General features: G+C 38.2%; 1 pseudogene; it reads left to right on the forward strand.

Annotated features, from left to right (window-relative positions):
* Window positions 1-4,020: 4,020 nt before the first annotated feature.
* LOC102480759 (hypoxanthine-guanine phosphoribosyltransferase-like) lies at window positions 4,021-4,878 on the forward strand (annotated as a pseudogene).
* The last annotated feature ends 808 nt before the right edge of the window (window positions 4,879-5,686 follow it).

Raw genomic sequence — 5,686 nt, forward strand, 5'->3', positions numbered from 1 at the left:
GACACTCAAATGTGATTTTCAAGATGCCAGGGCCAGGACTCAAACCACATAGCCAGCTATGTGCCTTAACCCCCGTCCCACCTGATGGCCTCCCAACTCTTTTTAGAAGGGTGAAAAATTGTCCTTGTTAGAATGATAATTCTAGGAAAAACTGTCATGGTTAGAATGATGATTCTTTCATTATAGTGATAACGATAGAAAATAAAATGTTAAATTATCCTTATGGATATCTATAGTGTGTTGAGCATGACCCTGAGCTATAGAAATAAATGTTAAAGCAAGGGTAAATCCGTTCGCCTAATATTCTACTGTAACTGGACAACTAAGCTTGGAATTATATCTGCCAAAGATTACACTGAATCCTTTTCTTTGAACAAGACCATTGGCTAAAACAACATAATTTCAAATATAACTTGAAATATCCTCTGTTCAATAACAGAAAGAAAATGTCTTTCTGGGGTAACATAAACAACAGCTCAACAGTTTACCCTCAAGTCCACTTACCTTGTTTTGTCTTGGTATGGAATCACACGAGCAAAAGATTCAGAACAGATGCTAAGCTAAGTGCTGGCTTACTTGAATTAGTGGGTACTGAATTTAATAAATGGTCATAGGAGTTATTCTCTTTCCAGTGAAGACATTTTCTCTTTTAAGGAACTTGAGCAACGAAGACATTCTTAATCTATGTTTTCGGTGCTGACAAGTAATTCTATTCAAATTGCTCTTCACCAATGGTAGACTTCCAAGCTAAAGAAATTCATGTTTATTCTCCCCCAATCTTTGCTGGTGAATCAATGAAAATGAACAAATATATCATTGCAAGCTCCTAATCCAGAAGCCTAGAGACTCCTTAAGTTGCCACACTGGTCAGCTCTTCACCATGTTCTGTTCCTTTAAAAAGCACATCCTCCCTTCTGCCTTTTAAAAACAAGAAAGACATAAAAGAAGAAACAAAGGCAAGTATATTCCTTCTTCCTGGATAGCTCATTTCTGTCTGCAAACACTTTCCTTGAGTATCTTCTCTTTAATACTCACATTCTGTCCAGGTATTTTAACTGTTTTCCTTATCCTCAATACCAAGACTGTGACAAAGTCAAGTAGAACAATGTATCTAAATAGAAAAACATAGCCTAATAAAATAAGGAAGGCAACTATATAAAAGCCATAGAGGTCGGGGCCAGCCCAGTGCCCTCTTGATCTCACATGACCAACGGCATGGTTTCAGTCTTGGCCCTGGCAGACTGAAAACACACCAGGCATGTGCTCATGCCCCAAACCCCAACAGGATGGAAAGGTGGAGGAGGAGGGATTGCAGCATGACCATGCCCCAGCCACAGGGGGCAATTTCTCCCTCTGTCTCTCTGTGGTGAGTCTATGTGCCCTCTGGCAGTAATTTTTTTTTTTTTTAATAAAAAAATAAAGGTCACAGAGGGCAAATGCTTGTCTCTGAAAGTCTCTCTCTACACCACTCATTACTGATGCCCTACCAAGATTAATGCTATTCGCTAGACAATATGTGGCATCTTCTCTGAGTGGCCCTGAGCCTTCCTCTCTTCCTCCTTCAGATTCAGAGGTTGCATAGTCTTCCAGTTCATCTTCGGTTTTTTGTTGAACAAAATGGGCAGAGGAACAGTCAAGCACTCCTTTACACAGTCACTTTCAGTAATGCCCTGGGGATTGTCTTGTCATTAGCCCTTTATGTAACATTTCTTAGAGTTGAAAAAAGCCACAACCAAAATTGTGGGGGTTTTTAGTTTACAGAATATCTTTGTGAATAAACATCCAAAATGCTTATAGTTACGGTGTGACTTGGAAGTTAGATAAACGAAAAGCAGAGATTACTTGAAGTCTGTTGGAGCATCTTACCCTACAGACTGACATAGTGGAAAACAAGCCTTTTGCAGTGAGAGGAGGACTCCAGAGACCCAGCGACATTCACATTCACATTCCTGAAAATGTCACCTGGAGTGCTACACTTTCCAAGCATTTCAAGCCTACCTCACCACGCCTCCTTCTCTTTTTACCATCTTTTCTTGGTTCTGCTTGGAGATGATTTTCTTAGTATGAATGGACTGATGTTGAAAGTTTTCAAATGAGTTTTTGAAAAGGATTTGAAATCTCTGACAATAATATCTTGGCTCTAAAAAGACGAAGGAAACCATGATGGCTGACCGCAAGGACCTCTTTCCCACACTCAATGCAAATATTCTGAGCATGAAAAAAGAGGTTAGAAAGTAATGCCAAATTGAGAACCAGGAAATATGAATAGAGTTATTAATACCCAAGTACAGAAATGATTGATTCTCCAACAACAGACCACTAAGGCTAGGGAAAAAAAAAAGAATGAGAGATCTGTATGCACAAGGTCATGTGTGTATACATGCATACACAAACATACATGTGCACACACTGCACTGGGACTCAAGATAAAGTCCCCGTACCACTTAGCAGGCCTTATCATTTGCTTAGTAGAGGACTTCCTTCCATCTTCTGAATGAAAACTGATGGCCAGAGTTGTAACTGGAAAAGTTCAAATGAAGAGTGTTCAGCTTTATCATAACATGTGTGTATGGAGGCCCCAGAATGATGGGTGCAGGTAGTAGGGTGCTGCTACATGACATTAGAGCCCCATGGGAGTCCTGTGTTCAGATCCTGACTTGATCTGAACATGCTGGGCACACCCAAACACACTTGTGTATTTCTGGCTGCCTGGGAGGCTATAGGGAGGACTGAGGCACAGCCAGACTCTGTCAAGGGTACCTGTCTTTCTTTCTCTCGCTCATGAAATAAATAAATTAACTTTTTAAAAAATGTGTATTGAGCTTCTACGAGCTATATGTAGTGATGACATGTTTAAGAGTGGACTCAGTAGGAGCTAAAATGAAACATACTCTGTACCACACTCATGAGAAAACGACATTAAGAGTGTATTCAGAAGGGTCAGGACAATTATGAGATAAGCCTGGAGCATTTTGCTGTTCCAGAAAGTAAGGAAGTGCTCAAAAAATAAAAGGTGCTGGTATGTCTGAAGAACACAGGAGGCACCTGAAAGAACTCCCAATGCCTAAAGCAAAACAACTTACTGAACAAAATAAATAATTGTATTATACGCATGGCATAAGATAAATAGCCAAGAGAGTCCATTGATTAAATAAAGGATTGGACAAGTATTGGAGGAAAAGATATCTGTTTCTTACAGAAGAAATTACAAATAATAAACGCAATACTGCCCAGTCCAGGAGTCGTTGAGTGTGGGAATCTAGGACTTAATGTCTCACTTCTAAAAATTAGTGTGGAAATGGGAAAAATAATAGCTTAGTAGCAGAGAAACTTGGTCAATACTAATTTAAACAAGTGGCCAAGATCAACCTTACCAGCAGTGTCATGTGGATAGCAGATAAACCTTGATACATGGGAGTAGAAGACCATTTCTGTGGGATTCTTCACCCAAATCCCATAATTCTAATCTACTCGTGGGGGGAGGGGATGAGACAAACCCCAGATGAGGGACATTCTACAACATACCTTACCAGTATGCCTTAACACTGTCAAAATCTGGGGCTAACAGGTGGCATGGTGGTTAAGGCTGCTGGACTCCCATATCGCTGACCACAGTTTGAGTCCTGGACCTGGTGCCTTGCTTTCTCACTCTCTCTCTCTCTCTCTCTTGCTCATTCTGTCCCTCTCTGGTTAAAAAATTCAAGTAAATAAATAATATTTTTTTTAAAAAAAATCCTGTAAGAAGAAAAAAGAAAAAACTGTCAAAATCATGAAAAACAAGGAAAGCCTAGAAACTGTCACAGTCCAGAGGTAACTAAGGACAATTGACAACTAAATTAAATATATATCCTGGTTCAGATCCTGGGATAGAAAAAGGCATTAATTTAAACACCAATGAAATTCAAATAAAGTTTGGATTGGACACGTTAGCATCAGGAAAACTAAAATTGGGTGAGAGATGTGTAAGAAATGCTTGGATTGCTCAGACAGCCATCAATCTGCACACTGGCAGGCTTCGTTATGGCGACCGGCAGCGCCAGCATCATGATTAGTGATGATGAACCAGGTTATGACCTAGGTTTATTGTGTATTCCTAATCATTATGCACAGGATTTTGAAAGGGTATTTATTCCTCAAGGACTAATTATGGACAGGACTGAACAGCTTGCTTGGGATGTGATAAAGGAGATGGGAGGCCATCACATTATAGCCCTCTGTGTGCTCAAGGGGGGCTATAAATTCTTTGCTGACCTGCTAGCTTACATCAAAGCACTGAACAGAAATAATGATAGATCCATTCTAAGGACTGTAGATTTTATCAGACTGAAGAGTACAGTAATGACCAATCAACAGGGGACATAAAAGTAATTGGTGGAGATGATCTCTCAACTTTGTTTTTTTTTTAAAGAACTATTTTATTTAACTTTATTTATCCATTTTCTTTTTATTTCAGTTTGACCAGAGAGAAAGAGAGAGAGAGAGAAAGAGAGAGAAAGTGTAAAAAGCAAGTCACCAGGTTCAGGACTCGAAGTTTCGTTGGTCATGTGGGAATCCAGCACCTTTAACCACCACGCCATCTGCTGGCCCCAATCTCTCAACTTTAACTGGAGAGATGTCTTGAATGTTGAAGATATAATTGACACTGGCAAAACAATGCAAACCTTGCTTTCCTTGGTCAAGCAGTACAATCCAAAGATGGTCAGGGCTTGCTGGTGAAAAGGACCCCTTGAAGTGTTGGCTACAGACCAGACTTTTGTTGTTTTTGAAGTTCCAGACAAGTTTATTGTAGGATATGCCTTTGACTATAATGACTACTTCAGAGACTTGAATCATGCCTGTGTCATTAATGAAACCAGAAAAGCAAAATACAAAGCCTAAGATGAGAGTTCAACTTGAGTTCAGAAACTTCTGGAGTCCCATTGACATCACCAGTAAAGTGATCAACGGTCTAATTCTGTGGCCATCTGCTTAGTAGAGCTTTTTGCATGAACCTTCTAAGAAAATATAATACACTGTAAATTTATATGTAATACAATGTCATATAAAAAAGATTATGATAATAATAATAAAATTAAAAAAAGAATTTTCTGTTTTGTATTTTAGAAATGTCAGTTGCTGCATTCCTGAACTCTGTATTTGCACTATGAGCCTATAGACTATCAGTTCCCTTTGGGTGGATTGTTGTTTAACTTGTGAAAGAAAAAAAAAATCTCTTAAATCATGCCACTATTTTCAATGAAAATATTGAAATTGCACCTGGAAGAAACATTTAAAGAGAAGATGTATTAGTTTTTTAATTGGTATTTCAATTTTTATATATTCTGGAAGAAATAGAAGCAAGAGAATACTGTTAATCATACTACTATGTGTTTAGAAAAGTAAGGAGCAGTCAGTGTTTCACATGAGTGACAGCATCCAATATATGTGGGTCTGTCAAATAAACCTATGCCCTAGAACTATTTTGCTGACATGTCAGTAGCATTGACTGTATTTTCTCATTTGTTCAAATTATTTCCAGTGAATTTTTGTCAGCAGTTCATTTTAAATGCAAATTAATATTTGTTTTAAAAAGTTAAATAAAGAGAAATGCTTGCATTAATACTATCTTTGTGACTTTTCTATAAATCTGGAATTATTCCAAAATAAAAAAAAATTAAAGAAGATGTATTAAGAATCTTGTGGATGA

The sequence above is a fragment of the Tupaia chinensis genome, unplaced genomic scaffold (assembly GCF_000334495.1).
Source record: "Tupaia chinensis unplaced genomic scaffold, TupChi_1.0 Scaffold000532_1, whole genome shotgun sequence".
NCBI classification, from domain to species: domain Eukaryota; kingdom Metazoa; phylum Chordata; class Mammalia; order Scandentia; family Tupaiidae; genus Tupaia; species Tupaia belangeri.